Genomic DNA, 23,006 nt, shown 5'->3' with positions numbered 1-23,006 from the left:
GGGCCATACAGATCTTGGGAAATGGAATTCCTGAGATAAGGTGTCGTCACAGAGAAATTTAGTAACAAATTATATGGTGGCAGCAATTCTTTTTTACTTTATAACAGAACATTACCAATCCAATTGGTGAAAGAAATGAAGATTTACTAGCTTGCTTATTAGGTTTGTATCTTGTCTTTCATTCAGAAATCATCAGTAAGCATACTCTTTTCTCCTCTTATTGTGTCCCACAACTATAATTTTAAGAGAGTGACTGCCCCAAGGTCACTCAGGGATTTTTTAAGACTGAAGGTGAAGCCAAAATGATTTTTTCCATTCCTATTCTAATACATTAACTATTGTCTCACATTGGCTGTCTGGTTTTAATAGATAAAAGACGCTACAGAGTAGTTTCTCCAAATGCTTTTCCCTAACTGCTGACATCAGAGGATAGCTAGGGAGAGTTGTCATTACTTGTATGCTTATTATACTAAAAAGGACACATGGTCTGCAACCTTCTTTCTATAGGATAAAATATATAATCGCACAAAATAGAGCTGGTGTGATCACTGGGAATAAACCCCATAGTTAAGTGCATTGTTGTGCATGTATCAACTCTGTATTCTGTAATAACAAATGTCAATTATATTCTTAAACTACATGTTTATTATGTCTTTTCTTGTATTTTTAATGGCAATTCATAGGCCAGCCAATAGAAATCTTAAAAAGAATACAATGCAACAATTGAAGAAAATTTGAATTCTTGCATTATTTCAAGTAATGTATTATTAATGTTGGATTTTAGTCCTTTGCTTTAAAGATTTTGCAAGATCTTTAGCTTGAATTCTGTGAGATACCACATGAGAATGCTGGAATCTGATTTTTAAAAAGATTATGATCATTAAAAAAATGTTTACTTTTGGGTCTCCATTGCTTGCCCCTGATGCAGCCTTGCTTTATATTTCCTTTAAAATGTAGTTGTGAAAAACATTTTTACAGCTCATCTTAAGTAATATTTGGTAGTCCAGGAACAACTACACAAAGGCTATTCAATAACAAAATTCAGAATATATATGTACTGCTCTGATATTAAAGATTAGAAAATATCACTTATAAATCATTATTAACACATCCAGCAATGTATCATTGGAATAGAATTAGCTTGAAAAAAAATGGATATCTAAAATAACAACTATACGCAACAACTGAACACATACCAAACTATTTTTCCATATGTTTATGATTGGTTTCTTTCAACAACAAAGGAAACAGATTCTATAAAATTATTTCAAAGTTACATATAGAAGAAAAAGGCAGATTTAGCTAAAAGTAAGTATTTTCATAGAAAACATCAAGCATTATTGAAAAAAACAGGCAACAACTTTATTGCAATTCAATGCAAGCTTAAAACCATGTTCATTCCCTTGTTATCTAACACCCCATCATTAAAGATATACTGAAAATAAATAGACCCAATATAATCAGCTTGGGTCAAAGGGTTCAGTAAGCAAACTATAACTCAGTTCATGTCTCATTCTAAGTCAAAATACAATTTGTTAGTATTGTTTAGCAAATTGTATTAACCTACTTAAGTGCAGTATATATGTCTACAGTAGATTAGCATGACACTTGAATCAGATCTTAATACTGTCTCATATCTTAATGGATATTCTACCCATCAAGGATAAATTTAAAATATTTCTGAGGACTATTTATGCAACTTCAATTATATTTGTTATATTTGTTATGTTCATTAGGTGACCCAACAGATACATTATATTTCATACTAACTAGCTTATTTTCTGTTTCTTAGAAAACAGTACTTAAGATTTCTTCCACAAAATCCTATTACTGTGGAATTCAAATGAATCACTTAAGATTCAAAAAGAGGAAGTCAAAACTGCAGATAAGATAAAAAAAGAGACAACAATTTTAAGTCAATTCCAGGTATTGGTATCTTTAATGCTAGCATTTAGGGGATTAACTAATTCTTCATCTCCTGGGCATTAAGGAAACCATTCTGAGGAAATAGCATTAAGGAGAAAATAAAAAACTTACCTATAGTGAGCTTTAAACTGGGATTATATGAACATTTCAGATTAAGCTATAAATGATTTTCTAATTTAAAAAAACCTATACTCAACTGTTTTTGGAAAGTTTGTTGACCATGTGAAAGCCCAGTATATGGTAGTTGGGCTATCAACTGCCCCAAAGCTATGAAAAAGTAATGAATAGATTACACAGAATCAAGAGGCTATCCTGTCGCCATAACCACTTAGCACATAAGCTTAGCTTCATAACAATCTAATTTTACACACACCTACCCAGAACCAAGTCTTAACTAAGTTAAACAGCACCCACTTCCACATAAACAGGCACAAAACCTTACATCACAAACGCAGCACATATAGTGTATACACAAATGGAGGGTTTTCTCTACAGGACAATGGGGCAGAATTCACATGACAACTCATTTTTTCACTCACAGCATCACCCAAGACACTATGACCACAAAATAAATCCCATTATAGCTGGATTGACCCAGAGGCAGCCAGGGAATCCCAGCCTCTCTGCCCTTCTGCCATTTGATTCTCCCCAGCCTGGTTCACACAACATGCCAGAATAACTGCTGGATTTCCACAACGTGTGAAACCACAATGTTCAATCTCGTTTCAACCCAAGTTTGCCTGTCCTCAGGTCCCTTCACGGTTGCATCAAAACAATGATCAAGGAAGGAGGTGAGGAAAACAATATCGCGGGCCTTTCTCCGGGCTCCTTTCTTAACCCTAACCCGCAGGTGAACTCCAGACAATTCTGCGTAGGTAAAAGGACACGTGGGGAGGCAAATGCCATTCGCGGGGGGAAAGAAGGGGACGAATCTCTTTCCTCCACATTCGGCACGGAAGAGCTGACACCGGATGCCCCTCGCTTTCCAAGGGCTGCTCCGAGTCCAAAACCGCCCCGGTTGCAAAAACAAATTAATAAAAATAAAATAATAATAATCCTCCTCTTCTCCTCCCAGCGGCCCTGTCCGACACCTTGAGGGCAGCCCGGCGGGACAGTACCCACGCTCCCTTCGCGCTCTCTCAACGTGATCTTGCATCCCAGCGCTCAAGGCGGAGGGAGGACAAGGCGAGGCGAGACGGGGGAGGGGGGGAAGCGAAGGAAGAAACAGGCGGCCAAGTGCGTACTTGCTCGAGCAAGAGCACCGTCCCGCCTGCACAAGCGGGCATTTCCCGCCCTTGCAGAAGCCGGTGTCCCCAAATCTGAGGCCGGGGGGAAGAAAGGAAAAAGCAGAGGGAGACGGGGGAGCGAAGGCAGCCACCCGGGAAGCCGAAGGCACCTCCTGTCAGCTTCACCAACCTCCTTCTCCTGACGCACCTGTGGCGGCGGCGGCGTCGTCAGACAAATACTGGACTTCCTTCGGCTTTCTCAGTTCAGAGGCCCCCAACGGCCTGCCTGGCTCGCCGACGCCGTGCTCGCAACTTCCCGGCCCCTCAAAGAGAGCCCGAGCCGCCGCTGCTTCTGCTTAGGAGGGAGGAAGCAGCCACCATGTTCCTTTCAGCGGGTAACTGGGGGCGGATCCAGGGTCCGCCCAGGAGGCGGTGGCGGCGGGGAAAAAAGCGAGGCGCCCCGCCGCCGAAAAGGGTTTCGCTAGGAGGCGCTAAGCGGCAGCCCGGAGAGGCCTTCCGTTGAGGGCCGGCGTGACCTCGGGGCTCGACCCGGGGCTCGAGGCGGAAGCCTTTCTTGTCGGCCGCCTGGCCTTATTGCGCTTTTCGGCGTTCAGGGTTCAATCTTTAAGTGTGTTTACGGGAGAGGAGGGACTGAATTCGGTGGCTTCCGAGTAAGTTAAACAGCCTGGAGGCTAAACGGAGATTCCCTCCCCGCTCAAGTATTACAGGTAGTCCTCGAGTTACGGCCACAATGGAGCCCCCAACGTTTCTGGTGTTAAGCGAGTTGTGCCCCGTTTCTTGCCACACTTGTTGAATGCATCACTGCAGTTGGTGATCGGGATTGTTAAGTGAATCTGGCCTCCCCATTGACTTTGCTTGTCCAAAGGTGGCAAAAGGTGAGGTTGATCATGGGGATGCTGCAGAGGTCGTAAAAGTGTGCATAAATGGGGGAAAAAATTCCTTTTTTCAGTGCTCTTGTAACTTTGAACCATCACTAAATGAACTGTTGTAGGTTGAGGAGTACTCACAACAGTGTTTCTTAAAGAGTGGTCCTGCAATCCCAGGGAGTCCTCCAAAATCACCTCAGGGGTCCCCAAAATCAAAATTCACCAAGTCTATTTTGAAAAATAATAAACCATATTAAAATCCCTTCAAATAATCTTGACCAGTAGTAGTGAATGTGTGGGTTTTAATTTTAAATAAAGTAAATATTAAAATATAACCCATATAAATAAATATGGGCATCTGTAATTTTGGGGCATCTGTAATTTTTAAAAATGGGAAGGAACCTTGACAAGAAAATAGGTTTTAAGAGTTACTGACTCAGAATGATACTGTTATTCCAAAATAATCCCAAATCCTTTATGGGGTCTCTTTCCACAAGCTTTTTCTTTAGTGGAAACAAGGTTTTAAGATTGCAGTGCAGATCATGGTACAAGCTATACACCATCCCAATTGAAGAGCTCTGTAATTTATTAATAAAATCATTGCCAAAACATCATCATCTCCTCAACAACTCCGGAGAACATTTTGGTGACTGTAAATTATTAACAATGAAAACAGTCCAAAATACTAGTCAGGAGATCAAACTAACAAAAATCATAAGTTTGACTCGCCTTTATAAGTTAAACCTTAAATTTCAGGATATGTTATAGAATGGCCTTCTTGTCTGAACATACCCTTTGTTGGGAAGACTATTTGGCCCAAACAATGTAAAATAAGGATCTAAACAACAGTGCCATAAAATTAGCACTTGAACACCAGATTGAATAGACATGTGCATTTCAGCAGGTCATAGTTCTCCTTTTATAATAAAAGTGTGTTTCAATTATTTCAAATTTTTGATTGACTCATTTAAATTAATTTAGACAGATTTTTACGTAAGTTTATGGACTAATTCTCCCTTTCTTTTGCTGTTCACTGATGTTTGCCATTCTAAAGCTCTTTTAATAAAAAGAATTGTGGGAAAGAATTTGCATAGATACCACTTCTGAAGAATCTGACCTAATTAAGGCCACACAATAGGCAACAGCTATGCCAACAAACAGCAGCATCTCCAATTAACACACATTCTGATATTGGACAGCCAAATCTGGGGCCTAGGATATTTCAGCAATTATTCCAGGCAGTCAATAATGTAAGGGGGAGGCATAAATGATGTGGGTTTAAGCAACCACAAATTTCTTTCTCTTCTCTCATTAACAGTGATATTATATTACAGATAAATGGAATACGAACAAGCAAAGCCAAGCAAAGATATCACTTTATATGTAATGCATACTTAATCATATCAAGGCACCATATCTCTATCCAAGGTGGGTTAGATTTATTCTTAAACATTTTATTTTCATTTATTTCATAATTCAGCCAAAGGGTGTAGGGGCAATAAAGTACATTAAGATTCTTCCTTGTTATTGGCTTTTTAGCTCTGCTTATGATCTATATAATGATGAAACCAGTGTAATTGCTAATGCGTTGTAAGTCAGATGTCTCATGGTTTCCCTGGAACACAGTGACTGACACCAAATAGATGAGGAAACATTGTGAAATATTTTGGTAAAACATAAGGACCGGACTTGAAATTGTGACTGTATTCTGATTATTAGTAACAAAAAAAATTAAACCAGCAAATTACTGTCAGCATCTGTGACAACCCAATGAATGCCATAGCTTTATATATCTTTGCTATTTACCTTGTATTCAACTGAAATGCTTTTTATTGAACACATTCTACTTTATATTGTTTCTGACTAGTTTATATGATTGGGCAAAATAATGGACAGTGTTTCACATGAACAAGCAGTGCCAAGAGTGTTACTGTTTCTGTTCTGAAAAATAACAGCAACACCCCCTAACCCCAATCCATTGGCCCCAAGCCTGCAGACTTTTGGAAAACCTTTAAAAACTGAATTTTCCAAAAGATTCAAAGTCAGGGGGAATGTTTGCCATTTTCATTTTTGTATTCCCTGATGTGCTGTTGTTCACATATTTGTTTCAACATTTAAACTTTATAGCAATAAACTATTCTGCAAAGGTCTTGAAACTGAAAAGTGAATATTAAAAGACCAGAATTTTTTACATGAGTATTGCTACTTAAAATTGGAAATGTTATTATAGACAGTAAGAACTTATCTTTATGTACCCTATGATGCTAGTCAACTTTATCATTAAAAAAGAAGCAAGATTTTTAATAATCTAAAACTGAAAACAGGCTATGATATTACCTTAATTTAATCTTTTATAATTAGTTTGCAGGTCAAAAATTGATTTAGATAGTATACTAATGTCATCCTTTTTATTAAACAATATTTTACAATAATTGTTTTCTCTTGATTGTATCAAATTATAACTTTCTGTTGTATGTTCATGTAATTTTGGATACAGCCAAATTGAATTTAAAATTTAGCACTGTTTGGTGTTATTATATTAAGAATAAGTAAAATGTTTAAAAAATTTTAAGTTTATTTTGATCCTCCAAAATAAATATCAACATGTATATGTTTTTATATATTAAGAAAGAGTTCAACTGGAATTTTGTAGAGTATGCAATCAATACATCATATTTAATCTATTGACAAATAGATTCATAAAGGAAACATGGCTATATAACAACTCTCTTGTCCTAGGCCATAACATAGCTTTCCAAATATTTTCCTTTAAAAAAATCCTGTATTCTTGAGCCTCCCATTTTGAATACTTTTACTAAAAACAAACAGTACTTTTATGCTTAGATATCAGCTTAGTAAAAACATGTTTATAATGAAATGCCCACTCAGGATGATTGATTTTACAAGAAAGTTGAAAACTGTATGCATTGTAGAAATTCAAAGGAGTTCTTATCAGTTGAAATAAAGATAATACTGAATTACAAGGCCTATCTGTTTTCCCTTTTAGCAAGCCTGCCCCCCCTAGCCACCGCTCAAAAAAAAAAAATCTCACCAGTTTTGTAATGAGATGATAAACATTAAGCTGTAACGATATTCTCAGTAATGTAGTTAAAGCTAGACCTTATGGCTAAAGTCCATGGCCTTACAATTCAGAGTGGAGATTTGTCTGGCTTTTAACAGGGAAAACATACAGTATGCATCTGTCCCTCATAGACTGTATAGCTGTTGCAGTGATAAGGCTGCAAATTTTAATGTTCTGGCTAGGGGGCACAGCAAAGCACAGAAAAGGAAGTTGGATCAACCAATCAGCACGCAGGACTTGCACCTTCACACAAATCAAATAAAACCAAACCTTTACTGTCAATGCACAACATGTGTACAATGAAATAGAATGAACTTCCCTTGGTGCAGCTCCCCCGAAACACTAAATACATCTCAATAACAAAATACAACGCAACTGTGCAGTTGAAATTTGGGAGGTCTTTGCATGGTTCCATCTGTAGCTATTCCCAACCTATGCTTATCCATCAACCCCTTTGTGGTGTAGGTATGCAACAGCTACCACGGGCAGTACAGGAAATTGTAAATCAGCTTTTATATAAGGTCTAAAATTACATTACTCCAATACTGGATATTGTGATGTTGCAAAAATACTTAATGTTAGATTGATATTAGATTTATCAAGATTCTAGTATGATCTTTATACATATTGCAGATTAGCGGATGTATACAATGTGGAAGTCAGAAACTCAATTGCTTTTTTACCCTTTTTAAATATTATTTTTTAGCATTTTAAAATTGCTAAAAAATGTTCGTTTATTTCAATAAGCTATGTGTTCAGTCAACACATAGACAAAGGCATCCATATTCAAACCCACAGACACATTCACCATGAAAAAACATGTTGGAGATAATAAAATAATATTTTGATATATGCTCTTTTCATTAAATATTCATATTTAATTTTGAAGAAAAGTGAAATAACTAGTGTTTCTAATATTAGCATTTTAAACTGTTATATTTATATAATGCCTGGTTTTTTCCTCTATTTATATTTAATGCACCCACATAATAGAATATTAAGAATCTAAGCATATATAAATATATTGAAATAACACTGTACTAAAACTCTGAAGCTGGAGAATAGCTTTAATAATATGTTGAAGGGTTGAGCTAGTTCTCTAGCAACATTTTATGGATACAGTTTTAATTTCTATTAAATTCCAAATGTCACTCATTTATTCATTATACTTTTTCTGATTTTTATTTGCATCACTATATTTTTATAATATATTGTGGCTGAATATACATATATCCAGTATATATGTGTGTGTACAAAAAATACATACTTTTCTTTACTGAAATTTAAATTGTACCTATCCATAAGCCTTTATTTGTAAAATGTCTAAATTAACATGTTTTTTGCTTTGCCCCAGCAAATCATGTTTATTTAAGTTGATCAAGCCACCACCCCACCCCCTTAATATAAACAGACCTTATCTTAGAAATATACCTTTTTTGTCTTTAGACATTCAGCCTAAGGAAGGTTTTTTTTCATGTTCTGAAAATTTGCATACTACAGTTTAAACACTTATGCAGGCTAAATAATAAATTAACACAATGTGTTCACACTAATGGCAACAAAGGGGAGGCAGGTATTTTGGTATTTCATCAGCAGTATGATAGATAATAGCGAGGAACCAATCCATACCTTGTTTCTCCCTCGTTTTTATTGTTGTTCTTGAAAATATATACATAGCTTTATTTCTCAAACAAAACAACTTAAATGTAATCTCAAAATATCCTCAACTGCCTTTGTTTTTGAAGAAGATAAAAAATTTTGGAGACAAATTTATTAAAATTAAAGTTTAATAAAAACAACATTATTTAATGTGTTCTTAGTATTTGTATGAACTGGCCAATTATAATCAATTAACTATGGCTGGTCTTAAATCTATGTATGTAGTTGTTAGGAGATGAAAACAAGTTGGTAGTAAATATTCATCAACATCCTTATGTCAAAATTGGATTTTCCTTTCACACATTTTATAGGCAATTTTAGGACTAACTGTGTCATTCTTTGTATGTCTGCTTTATTTGGTTTATATGCCTGGATTACTTCCTGCTAATAAGCAATGTGTTGTGCAACTCCATTCTCTTATCTCAGAATTACAACCCGGAAACACTATAGCATTCTTGGTATGATGCATCATGTTACGTTCTACTAAGTACGGTCTGTTCTCCTAGGAGGCCTCAATGATAGCAGCAATTTCACAACCTCCTCGGTCTTCATAACAAAAGCAATCTTTTCATTGGATTGCAGGTCTAGGTTCTGCCTGGCCTCCATCAGTTATTGACATTTCTGCTTACAACAGAGGGATGTATTGAAGTAGCGGATAGTAAATAAATATTGTAAGATTAAAGCCAGATAAATGTGGTTCAGTATAACAGCTTTTTAAAAGTAGCCCACAGTAAAAGGCATGTTAGAGATTAAAGTCAGTAAATGTGTACAGATGTAATAGCTTTCTTCTGTTTTGATGTTTGAATATGACACACCCAGGTTCATAGTCCAATGACTAAAAGCCAAATGTGTTTTTGTTCATATACAAAAAAAAAAGTGATGAGGGATTAACCTTTACTTTTAGTTCACATAGGGAAAGTGTCTTTATATTTTGTTCTGTTGCTTAAATTGTGTGTGTGGGCATATATATCTCCCCTTTCAAGATCCTGTGAAAGTAACATTTAGACAATTTGGTAAAAATTCTGTAATCTTTCTATTTTAGAGGTAGTTCTCAGTTTACAACCATTCATTTAATTAATGACTGTTCAAAGTTTATAACAGCAGAGAAAAAAATGTCTTAGAATCAGTCCCCCCACTTGTGACCATTGCAGCATCCCTGTGCTCAGGTTACCAACATTGGGGCACTTGGCAAGCGACACGTATTTACAAATACAAACATGTATTTACAACAACCAGAGGTACATGTTCACCATTTGTGACATTCCTATGAGCTTCCAACAAGTTAAGTCAATGGGGGAAGCCAGATTCATTTAATAACCACAGCAAAACAGATAATAAAAACAGGGATGACTCACTTAGTGACTGTTTAGCTTAATAATGGAAGTTCTGATCATAAGTCGAGGACTACCTTGTATGCTACAGCAAAGTATAACTCACCTGAGAAATATTGAATTCAGTTCTTTATCTCCCATAAAGAGAGGGAAAGTGATGAAAAATAAAAAGCTTAACAAATAAATGAATAAATACAGTTTAGAGATGGAAGATAAAACAGTAAGAGACATTCTAATTAAACCATAGCTGACTCTTGCAATATGCTGATTTTATTTATGTGGCAAATTGCTAATGCTGAGATAGAAGATATATAGTAGTATCTTGACATTTGTTATACTAATCATAACTGACCAGATTGTAATTCAGGTTGCTGGTGGATAGTCAAGTAACCTAGCAATTCAATCTGTAGCAATTGTGGAAGAGGCAAAATTGAAAACATTGGGGGGAGGAGGGATCTCCCAAGATTGTAATGCCTTTATGCAAACATGCAAAATAACTACCCATGGAATTCCATCTACATTACCTGTATCCAAACACTGAGAGTTATGGAAGAGAGTTTAGAGAGCAAGTTCTGAAAGAGGAAAATGAAAACATCTAAAAGTTAAGAAGTATTTGCTATCACTAGTTGCACTAACAGATGCCAATTTATATAGCTATAAAATGGACAAAGGCCAGGGCCATCTATAGCCAAGGTCTAGTAAGCATCTGCCTATGAATGGCTCAAGTGTTAAATTTGTTGAATTGTTGCTATCTGACAACAATGGGTACTAATATAGCAATAGCAGTTAGACTTATATACCGCTTCATAGGGCTTTCAGCCCTCTCTAAGCGGTTTACAGAGTCAGCATATTGCCCCCAACAACAATCCGGGTCCTCATTTTACCCACCTCAGAAGGATGGAAGGCTGAGTCAACCCTGAGCCGGTGAGATTTGAACAGCCGAACTGCAGAACTGCAGTCAGCTGAAGTAGCCTGCAGTGCTGCATTTAACCACTGTGCCAGCTCGGCTCTTATTATACTTAATATACTTAAAACTATTTGTGTAAATAGAGTGAAAATGTCCCAAGAAAATAAAAAGTTGAAAATCAAGAAAATAAAAAGAAAAAAGTTCAGAAATTCAAAATGGAAAAGGGCTCTTTTTGAAATTCCTAATCAAACTCGAAGATGAACCAAACGATTGGGGGGAGGGGAAAATAGAATATAACTATTGCCTAGGATGCCAAAATGTATAGGGCAGACCCCCGCATAGCTATCAATATATATTAGTCCTTATATTTTCTCTATATTTTTCTTTATCAGCAGAATTATGTCTTTCAGTTCCAGCATCTGGAGAATATATCTATATGCCATTTTGCTTATATCCTAGTTATAGGTTCCTCATAATCATCTGCTTAGCCAGTGGGAAAAATTAGCAGCGCTTTGATCTGATCCAACTCAAATTTTCTCATGTATAATATAATAAATTCTCCAGCACTTATGTCAAAATTGGTTTATGTAAAACATAAAGGAATTATATTTTAGAGTATAGTAAGGTGACCAGACGTCCCGATTTTGGTGGGACAGTCACGATTTTTTAATAATTTGTCCCGTGTCCCACGGCGTGTTCAAAAAATCCTGATTTTCCAAAAGAAAGAAAATCAATTTTAAAAAGGACGCCATAAAAAAATGTTTTTATTTCTCTGAAGTGTCATTCCCAATGTGGCCTTTAGAGGGCAGTGGTTTCCCTCCCTCCCCTCCTGTGCGTGCGCGCGCCGATGCGGGCCGTTTTTGTGCAGGGAGAGCGGCGGCAGCGCGGCAAGGAAGCAGGTGGGGATCCAGTTGGGAGAGGCTGGCGATGGGGGTGGCTTTTGAAAGGGTTGGGGGGCGTTGGGGGAAGGCAATCAGCGGAAGGCTGCTTTGCAACTGCCAGTGAAGTCCCATCCCCCCCCCCGCTCTTGCCTTTCCTTCTGCTTGCTCCATCCCAGCAGAGGCTGAGCCCGCCTCTTATTTGGACCTCCTGCATCCCCCTCCCAAACAGAGCACCCCATTTCAAGCAACAAAAGCCATTTTAAAGCCATTTTTAAAAAATCCCATTTTTAAGGCGGTGAGAAGATCTAATGCTCCTTCCGACTCCCCACAACAGAAAGGGAGGGGGGAAGAAAGTTAGGGAAGGAAGGAAAGGAAAGAAGGAAGGAAGGAAGGAAAAGGGGAAAGGAAAGGAGAAAGGAAAGAAGGGGAAAAAAGAGTGACTGGCCTCATTTCATCCAAGCAGGTTTTCATGCCTAAAATGGGACTAGAAACTCCTGATTTCTTCTCTGGTGCCTGAACTAGGCAAACTGGCTCTCTTATCCATATTTAATCTACTGTGACCAAATATCTTCCAAATTGTGCCAGGAAAGCAGCTCAGCACAGCTGCATTGAGCAACAGGAATTATTTTTACGGCTGTGTAGTTTCTCCTTTTGCAAAACTAGCAGATTAAACAGCAAACTCGCCACAAGATTGCAAGTAACTTCTAAAACTTCTCCTCAAATAGCAGTTATCTGAAACTACCCAGTGAGCAGAGTTGGGTGTTGATATTACTGTATCTCTGTATAAAGCCATGAATTTGTTATAGAAGGTCATAGACAAATAGCTGTCCTTTGGGGTCATTACAGGTGTCTGGAATAGAAGAACATGGGTGTTTTCTGATACGGAAGCATTTGTATAAAATAAAGTGCAACATTGGCTAATAAACAATAGCTCCAAACTTAGTTTTAAAGTCATACATTTAAATTTATTGCTATTTTCACATACTATGTGAACGAGATAGTTTTTATATTCCAACACTTCAGGATACAGTGTTAAGCTTATTGCATTGGGAGATTTTGTACAACATTTGTTTAAAATATTTAAGAAAAAAATGGTTGGATATTTTGTTGTTTAGAATGCAAGGCAAGAATACTTCAATTTTAAGGGACTGGGATTATTTCCATATAGTATACAGCTAGACCTTGATTTACAACCACAATTGACCCTAAAATTTCCATTGCGAAGCAAGATGGTTCCTCATTTCATGACCTTTCTTTCCACAGTTGTTAAGTGAGTCACTGCAGGTGTTAAGTGAACCATGCAGTCATTAAGCAAGTTTGGCTTTTCCCGGTCATTTTGCTTGTTGGAAACCAGCTGGGAAAGTGACAAATGGTGAACGCATAATCCTGGATACTGCAACTATCATGAACACATGCCAGGTGCCAAGCAAATTTTGATCATGTGGTCATGAGGATGGTGCAAAGGAGAAAAACAGTCACAAGTCAGAAGAGCAACAAAGATGATTAGAGGACTGGAGGCCAAAACATATGAGGAACTGTTTCTGGAACCAGGTATGTCTAGTTTAATGAAAAGAAAGACTAGGAGATACACGATAGCAGTGTTCCAATATCTCAGGGGTTGCCACAAAGAAGAGGGAGTCAAACTATTCTCCAAGGCACGTGAGGGTAGAACAAGAAGCAATGGGTGGAAACTAATCAAGGAGAGAAGTTGTGAATGTTCCAACACTGGAAGTTTTTACGTATATACTCGAGTATAGGCCGGCCCGAATATAAGCCGAGGCACCTAATTTTACCACAAAAACCTGGAAAAGTTATTGACTCGAGTATAAGCCTAGGATGGGAAATGCAGCAGCTACCGGTAAATTTCAAAAATAAAAATAGATACCAATAATGCTTTTGAATATTTATTTCCTCCCCTGGAGTGGGGAGGAAATGTGGATTTCATAGTATCCTTCCCCTGGAGTGGGGAGATTTGGGGATTTCATAGTATCCTTCCCCTGGAGTGGGGAGGAATTGGGGATTTTGCAGTATCCTACCCCTGTAGTGGGGAGGGAATGTGGCTTTCATAGTATCCTATCCCTGGAGTGGGGAGGATTTGGGGGATTTCATAGTATCCTTCCCCTGGAGTGGGGAGGAAATGTGGATTTCATAGTATCCTTCCCCTGGAGTGGGGAGGATTTGGGGGATTTCATAGTATCCTACCCCTGTAGTGGGGAGGGAATGTGGATTTCATAGTATCCTACCCCTGGAGTGGGGAGGATTTGGGGGATTTCATAGTATCCTACCCCTGTAGTGGGGAGGGAATGTGGATTTCATAGTATCCTACCCCTGGAGTGGGGAGGATTTGGGGGATTTCATAGTATCCTTCCCCTGAAGTGGGGAGGAAATGTAGATTTCATAGTATCCTTCCCCTGGAGTGGGGAGGATTTGGGGGATTTCATAGTATCCTTCCCCTAGAGTGGGGAGGATTTGGGGGATTTCATAGTATACTAAGTCAGAAATAACATTGCTGCGTAGCCAGGAGCGTGTCTCAGTCACTTAAACCTCATACATAAATCATTGTACGAGGCGCTCGACGGCGCCTCTTACCTGCCGCGGGTCCCACCAGGACCGGCCAGAGGCACAGCAAGCTCCGGAACCAGAGCGGGAGCCTCCGCCGCATGGCTCAGCTCCGCCAGGGACGCATCCGGCAAGGGGAAAGCGGGGTCCCCTCTCGCGCAGCGGGTGGAGGGCGTGGGGCGGCGGCAGGGCTGGGCTGCCTCCGGGTCCTGCCTCCCGGAGCCCTGGGGCGGCCGCGGGAGTCCGTGGGCGGCGGGGCTCGCTCGGCTTCCAGCAGAGAGGAGAAGGGGGGCTTCCCGGAGCCGCGCGCTCGGCAAGCTCGCCGCTCAACTCAGCGCCAGCGCGCCTTCATCTCCGAGCGCCCAGCGGAAGGGCCAAGCCGCTCGCCTTGGAGCCGCTGGAGCTGGGACGCCGCCTACGCCGCGGAATTTGCTCCAACTCAGCCGCTCCGGCCCATTGTCAGCCGGCTGGTCCCTGCCTTCCCTCCCCTCCTCTCTCTAGCTTAAAGAGACACCAACTTGCCTCGGCTGGAGGCCGGGCACGGGGAGGAGTTGGCGCCAGCCCGGGGAGGGGGCTGCGAGCGGGCGGGTGGGGGGACGGGAGGTAAAAGGCTGGATGGGTTTGGTTGCCAAACCGAGGCGGCTCGCTCGGGGCTCTTCCCTCTCTCCCCACGGGTGGGCAGCGGCCGGAGTTCCCACCGAGGAACTTCGCCAGGCAACTCTCGGTTCGGACGCCAGGGGCGACTGGAACCCGGCATCCTCGGGTTCCGATTCTAACCCCGAAGGAGAGCAAAGCCGGGAAGGGCGTCAAACTCTTCCACCCAAGCTGGGAGCCTGTCACGTTTGGGAGGCTTGCAGCGGCTCACCTGCGTGGAAGTCAGCGGACTACACGCGCATACACAGACACATCCAGACAAACATCCAGACAGACAGACAGACCTCTGGCCCATCAGGAGGTCCAGCAGCCACCGGCCATCCTTTGACTCGGACGTGGAATGGAAGGGAGTTAACAGAGGAGAGGGAATGGCTGGCGCAGACTGCCCAGCAAGACAAGAGATCCTGGGGCTTTCATAGTATCCTATCCCTGGAGTGGGGAGGAAATGTAGATTTCATAGTATCCTTCCCCTGGAGTGGGGAGGATTTGGGGGATTTCATAGTATCCTTCCCCTGGCAGGCTAGGAAATGGAATGAACGAGGGGGCAGGCAGGGGAGGGAAACGAAACGAATAAGTGGCCAGGCAGGCTAGGAAACGGAATGAATGAGCGGGCGGGCGGGCAGGCGAGGAAACAGTCCAGCGGATGGAGCAGAAGCAGCCCCGGGGCTCCGCTGCCGCTCCCCGCATTTTTCTGGACGGGGTCTCGCAGGAAGGAATCCCCTCCTCCTCCAACAGGCAACAGCACTGCCGGATCCAGTTGTAGACTCGAGTATAAGCCGAGCCGGCTTTTTTCAGCCCAAAAAGTGGGCTGAAAAACTCGGCTTATACTCGAGTATATACGGTAAAAAGAAGTTGGATAACCATTTGTCTGAAATGGTGTAGGGTTTCCTTCCTAAGGAGGGGGTTAGACTAGAAGATCTCCAAGGTGCCTTCCAACTCTGTTATTCTATTCTAACATATACTGTTTTAAAGAAGGCTTTAGTGACTATCACTAAGTGTTGTAGCTTATGATTCTTGATGAATGTATTCTATTTTATTTTTCTTTATGTACACTGAGAGCATATTCAACATAGACAAATTCCTTGTGTATTTAGGAGTTTAGCTTCTCTCTCTTGAAAATGTAAGCTAGCATAAGGCATTATAATGCAAGCTAGTCCTAGCTTTCAAACAGTTCATTTAGTGACCAAAGTTACAATGGCATTGAAAAAAGTGACTGATGACCATTTTTCACACTTAGCTACCGTTTTTCACACTTAGCGACCATTTTCACACTTAGCGACCATTGCAGCATCCTCATGGTCATGGTATCAAAATTTTGATGTTTGGCAACAGATTCATATTTATGATGGTTTCAGTGTCCTGGGGTCATGTAATCGTCTTTTGTGACCTTTTGACAAAATATAAAATTTTTAATCAACCCCCCCCCCCCCCCACAAACGGTCAATGGTGTCCCTCTTTACCAATCTGAAAATCTGGTCACCTTAGAGTATAGAGAAAATAAGCAGAAACACATTCATCTTTTCTCTGTTTCAAATCACTTCTTTATGCAGCCATTTCCTGCCTTTGGTGCTTTTGTCCAATGAGAAACAACCAGGGAAAAGAAATAAACCTTAGAATGCACTGAGAAAGATGTATACATGTTTTAAAAGAGATAGGTACTTAAGAAACTAATATATGAATATACATATAGAAAATACAATAATACACTGTAGTATTATCTGCAAGAAAGGATATATAATCAGGAACCTGCTTAGCCTGAAGACTGTACTTGGTATTGAATGAAAACTAAGACTCTACTTCCAACAAATAAAGAATCCAAGCCCTGTCAAAATAGAATAGAATAACAGAGTTGAAAGAGACTTCGGAGGTCTTCTAGTCCAACTCCCTGCTTAGGCAGGAAACCCTATACTTTTTCAGATAAATGGTTATACAATCTCTTCTTGAAAACTTCCAGTGCAGTGCAGTTAGAGTGTTGGAGCATTTACAACTTCTGGACGAAAGTTGTTCCACTCATTAATTTTCTAACTGTCAGGAAATTTCTCCTTAGTTCTAGGTTGCTTATAATACACTTCATTTAATTGAAAGCAAAATTGGTGAACACTATTAACATGATGAATTACTTAAATGATAAAGGTATCAACCAACAGCAGCTTTTGGAGGCATACAGAAGTTGCAAGCGAGGGACCAACCTGGCCTTTGAATCTTGAGTTTTGTGTCTCTACACTATAACAATTATAGATTATTTTAATATACATTATAATCATTATTCTGATGTTGAGAGAAAACATTGGAAGTAATGTTATTATTTCCTTTGCTTTCAAATCCTGTTTTAAATTCATTTCTAACCAGGTTGTACTCCAATGCCCTCTTCACTGTAAGTTCCAGTAAGCTTAATTTTTTTTTTAATATATATGCATATCTAAACCAGTGGTGGGATTCAAAAATTTGTATTACTGGTTCTATGGGCATGGCTTGGTGGGCATGGCAGGGTAAGGATACTGTAAAATCTCCATTCCCTCCCCACTCCAGGGGAAATTTACTGCAAAATCCCCATTTCCTCCCGATTAGCTGGGACTCGGGAGGCAGAGAATAGATGGGGACTGGACAAGTCAGAGGTGGTATTTACCAGTTCTCCAAACTACTCAAAATTTCCACTTCCGGTTCTCCAGAACTGGTCAGAGCCTGCTGAATACCACCTCTGATCTAAACATTTATTAGAATTATATCTTGTCTTTCCTCAAGGACTTCAGAACTTTATACAAAACTACTACTCTTTTTTTCTTCTTAAGGGATAGCCTGGAGGAGAGAGAGTGGCTAATCTGAAATCACTCCATGATCTGTTCCATGGCGGATGCAGAACTTGAAATGATCTCCCAATTGTAAGACCAATATGTTATCCACTACAACATTTTGGCTTATGTATTAAGATATTCAAAAGAGAAGAGACCATTCTCAGTATTTCCTCTGTGAGAGGAATGCATCTTTTTAGTCTCTTTGGAGATTGCTGTTGCTGAAACTTGCCTCTTTTGTATCCCACACTATAGCAGAAAACATTCAAATTGCTCCTAAGTATACATAATTTTCTTAATCTTTTAAAAATTTCTGTTTCTATTTTACATGTTTCTGTTGCTATTTAGCATGTTTAAGAATTTTAATCAATTCAAAATCTTACCATTATTAAAATGGTTAATAAATTATTGTTTCTGTGGCTTTTTAACTCTCGAGTTCTTATGGCTAATATAACTACCATTGCATTTTTAATAACTCAGAAAAAGATATATCTGTCACTCAGAACAGAATCCTCTAGGATCCTATAGCTTAATTAAAAATGATCAATACTTAATTATTCTCGGTTAGGGATTAGCAAAGGTTTGAATAATATTCAGCTTAGTGAATATAGAGGCTGCTTACATGCTTTTCACCGCTACAATCTATGGATGTTAGAATTGAGTTTCTAAAATCTGTATATAAAAAAATGGAGGCCTTGCTGAATTTTCTATATTTCGCCCCTAGCAATTTCTCCTAATGAGTGGAGAATTAATGACAGAGGAGCCTATACATAAGAAACTATCAACGTACCTCAAATATGTGGTTGTATTATATTTCTTACCAGAGGAGGGCAGTGCATAACAAAATCTAAACACAAACTTACATACCCATTGTATAATTTCCTTTTAGTTTAAGCAACATTAGGAAAATGCATACAATTAATTTTGACAAGTTATTTTATGAATATATGGAAAGACTGTACATCAGTCTTACATCAGACTCTGCTATGTTAAATATGATACATGCCATAATCCCCTGTACTTAGAGCAAAATTTAATATAAAAGAAATTGGGGGAAAATGCAACTAGAGAGCACTTAATACAGGTAATCCTCAACTTACAACCACAATTGAGTCCAACATTTCTGTTATTGAGACATTTAAGTTAGTTTTGTCCCATTTTACGATCTTTCTTGCCTCAGTTTTTAAGTGAATTACTGCAGTTGATAAGTTAATAACCCAGTTGAATGAGCTACCCCCAGAGATCCGGACCTTGCCCACACTCATGGCCTTCCAAAAAGCTGTTAAAACCTGGCTGTTCCAGCAGGCCTGGGGCTGTTGACCTCATTGCTGGGGTCCAGCCCCAATCAGATTGGGTGCATGTGTGATGTTTTTAAATTGTTTTCCTTTATTTTTTATTAATTTCTCTTCTTTTCGCTCTGTAAGCTGCCCGGAGTCCTTCAGGATTGGGCGGCCTATAAATTTACTAAATAAATAAATAAATAAAATAAAGTTATTAATTAGATCTGGCTTTTCCATTGACTTTGCTTGTCAGAAGGTCAGAAAAGAGTTTCACCTGACCTTGGGACTCTGCAACTGTCATAAATATGAACAAGTTGCCAAGCGTCCAAGTTTAGATCACACATATCTAAACATGTTGTAACTGAAAAATGGTCATAAGTCACTTTATCAGTGCTGTTGTATCTTTGAATGGTCACTAAACGAACTGTGGTAAGTCAAAAACTACTTGTAATCACAGATTAACTCTTGAAACTGTTTAAAACACTAAAGACTAGTAGAAGGAACTCTGACCAAAGTTCTTTCAGCCTCTAATTTTAAGTTAGCTTAGTTAACTTTAACTTCTCTATTCAGTTTTAGAAAACTATATATAGAAAATAACTGACCTCCTACTCTTGATGCCTATTATATTAAAAGCAGCCTCCCTATGTGTTGCACTGTAAATCAGAGGTGGGTCTTTTTTTTTTACTACCGATTGAGGCACATGCACAGAAGCGTCCAGGTGGGTGGATGGAACCTCCCACTGCCACTATTACCGGTTCGCCCGATCCAAGCCAAATCAGGAGCAACCCACCTCTGCTGTAAATGCCAACTGACTTATTCAACATGGCTAAGTCATGCTGACTGGGAATGACGGTGCAAGCCATTGCTATGTTGAGGTGTGTTTGTACCTGCCCGACAAAACCAGAACAATAAGTAGACTGATGATAGGGATCAAACAGCACTTCTAGGGAACATACGTTTTGTGTCTGTCTGCTCATATCTACCATACTTATTTTGTGAATAGGGAGGCTTTCTTCCATAATGTTAACAATGTATAATACTCATAGACTGCAGGATCTGATCTAGCAGATTTGCCAGGCTCAGGAACCAGCAAGGAATCCACTTCTGAAGCAGAGCAGAGAAATTCTGAAGGTAGACTCACATAATAAGAGGCCAGATCCTGGCAGGGTACTTAATTTCAGAACATATGGAAACTTCAAGGGACATCATGGAGCACAGGTGATTTGTTTGGCTAGTTTAAGATGCAAGCAATCTCCAGAACTTTGCTTTCCACTGATGGCAATTCTCCAGGATCAGACCTATATTCCTGTATCCTTCTTGGGCTCTAGGCTTTACAACATAAACCACCTTGTACATTTGCTGGAGTTTGAATCCAAGACTGGCACACCCTAGTCTTTTGTTTCTACCTTGCCCCATTTTCTTGGATTCATGTGACCTGGGCTGCTCATCTTATGTTCTTCTTGTCTCTTATGGCTACAATTTTGGGTTGGATGGCTGGTTTTGACCCCTGACCTTGCATCTGTCATATGGCCCTTGTTGTTAAAATGGCAATACATTGAGGAAGATGAAAAGAAGGGGGAGCGAAGGTACAATATGCCTTTTTAGGTGTATATAAAAATAAATTGAATTCTCATCTATATTTTTTGACTAAGACTGAATTATTTATACTGAATATTGTCATATAGTTCTAAAAATTGAGTGAATTTGTAAGCATATTCAAAAACAGTATGTAACTTAAAGATCACATATTTTTACTAATGTTAGGAAGTGATGTAACACTTCCCATGGTTGGGGATTTTTTTCAAAATAAGGAGCACAATACTAACAAGAAAAACTATGTTTATTATAATGAGCATCGAAGAAAGGGGGATCCTGAACAATGGAAAAGCAAAGATTTTTTAAATAGAAGCCGAGGGCTACAAGGTGAGATGTCCTAGCTATCTGATTGGCTAGTCAGTTTGAGGAAACTAGGCGGGTGCTTGGTCAGTGGCAGTGCCTCTGGAGTATATTTTCCCATGAAATGTACCTTTTAAGAGGGCAGCAGAGCTGGAGAAGTCCATTGCTAGAAGAGATGGAAAGGTCATCTGCTAATACAGGTTGAAAGGTTGGGGTTTCTCCACTTACTGTTTTGCAACCACCTTTCATAGAGCTGCCTTTGGGCTATGCTGTGAGGAGGTGAGGAGGCTTCTATTTTTTTTTATTCAGAAGGGATTGAAGGAGTGGAGACTGGGTTTGATTCTGGCGCTGTCTAAAAGGGGGGATGGTTTAGAAATGCAGTGTCCATTTTGTTATGTTTACTTTTCTCACTGCAATATAATCTTGAAACATAACATCATGCCAGAACAGTTTTCTTTGGCTTAATAAGACTTAAAGAAAGGTTAGCCAAGAATTATTTGGAATAGATTAGATGCTACTTAAGGAAAAGACAAATGTTTTCCTAGATATATTGTAAAGGCATCTGTCACCAGTAGTAGATTACTATTAGAGACATGAATGCCAATCTTATTTCAAATGGGAACAACTCTAGTGATACGAGATAGTAGTGAACTAAGAATCTGAAGATTATTTGAAATTGCAATATTGTGCTCAGAAGTTTTTGGTAGGGATTATATGATCAGGAAAAAAATAAGGGATCTTAGAATAGTATTGTTTTGTCATTGGATTAAGGCAATTCATGACAAGGAGCAATATGGTGTAGACAGGATTAATGATTATTTTATTTATTTGTATCCTGCCTTATTTTTATAAATAAGCAGCGAACATATTCAACAAATATTCCTCCCATTTCCCTAACAACAACAACCCTGTGTGGGGTGAGTTGGCTGGGAGTGACTGACATTGTGACAAGCAAAGTCAATGGAGAAGCCAGATTCACTTAACAACTAAATTACTAACTTATTAACTGCAGTGATTCACTTAACTATGGCAAGAAAGGTTGTAAATGAGACACTAACAAATGTCTCATTTAACAATTTTTTTTTGGCTCAATTGTGGTTGTAAGTTGTAGTTGAGGACTACCTATAGTTTCCAAAACTGTGTAACAGGCAAAATTGCAAAAAATGGAGAAATATGTAAACTTTTCAAAAATTCTGAAATGTATTCAACTTGACACACACAAAATTGAGAAAAGATAAACATAGCTATATATTTCTTTTCATGGAAAAGTCTATGAACTAACTACATTCCTGGTGAGTTATCCTCTCCTAGATGATGAGTGTCCTTGTACCAGCAAACATTTGAGTCAGTTAGGAAGTTTGCAAATGAGCTTTAAATGGTATGTGCAATGTTTGCATCTCATGTTGATACAATTTCAGTCAGTTACAAAAGACAATATTGTTAGTAGGATATACTGACTAGATACTAGTCATTAATACTCATTACCTTTAGTTATAAAAAGCAAAATAGGTCAAGGGTTAGAAGAATGTCATCTAGATACTGACTTAGCTACTTGTTAGTCAGTAATAAAATTAACAAGAAAAGGGGTTAAAATTCACATCTAGTATATTCTTCCACATTTAGCAGTGGTTCTGAAATGTAAGGAAACTTTTGGACTTATCCACTTAATAAAATAAAAAAGGTCTGTATGGGTGAACTGTAGTGACTGACTTAACAATCCAGTATCAAATAATAGGCTTACAATGTTCACCTGATGCTGATTTTTTTTTGACGGCAAAAAAAAAACTTTCTCTAGCTGAGCTCATTTTATTGATAGTATTATGCAAAGATTAGATAAGCTTAGCATGTGTCCATTTTATATTCATTTATGGATTTCACTTTTTTATTCCAGGGTTTCTATTAAGAATTCTGAAAAATTATCTACTTTGC

General features: G+C 39.0%; 2 protein-coding genes across 4 annotated transcripts in view; one reads left to right on the top strand and one right to left on the bottom strand.

Annotated features, from left to right (window-relative positions):
- DENND4C (DENN domain containing 4C) overlaps window positions 1-3,549 on the bottom strand; it is a 72,886-nt gene extending 69,337 nt beyond the window's left edge. For 2 of the 3 annotated variants that reach the window (XM_014057756.2, XM_087716114.1), the window contains exon 1: window positions 3,361-3,549. The gene's annotated coding sequence lies outside the window, so the exon portion shown is untranslated. Of the gene's footprint in view, window positions 1-3,342 lie in introns of all 3 variants that reach the window. The other variant, XM_014057755.2, reaches the window with a different exon arrangement.
- Window positions 3,550-3,708: 159 nt separating this feature from the next.
- The window catches only part of PLIN2 (perilipin 2), a 53,691-nt gene continuing 34,393 nt past the window's right edge, over window positions 3,709-23,006 (top strand). Inside the window, exons 1-3 of the mRNA XM_087716113.1 lie at window positions 3,709-4,048; window positions 5,374-5,467; window positions 13,163-13,450. The gene's annotated coding sequence lies outside the window, so the exon portion shown is untranslated. The remainder of the gene's footprint in view (window positions 4,049-5,373; window positions 5,468-13,162; window positions 13,451-23,006) is intronic.

This window comes from Thamnophis sirtalis, unplaced genomic scaffold (assembly GCF_051295495.1).
Source record: "Thamnophis sirtalis isolate CommonGarterSnake01/CBP01778 unplaced genomic scaffold, rThaSir2_p1.2 scaffold_5, whole genome shotgun sequence".
Lineage (NCBI taxonomy): Eukaryota > Metazoa > Chordata > Lepidosauria > Squamata > Natricidae > Thamnophis > Thamnophis sirtalis.
This window is presented reverse-complemented; position numbering and strand designations above follow the sequence as displayed.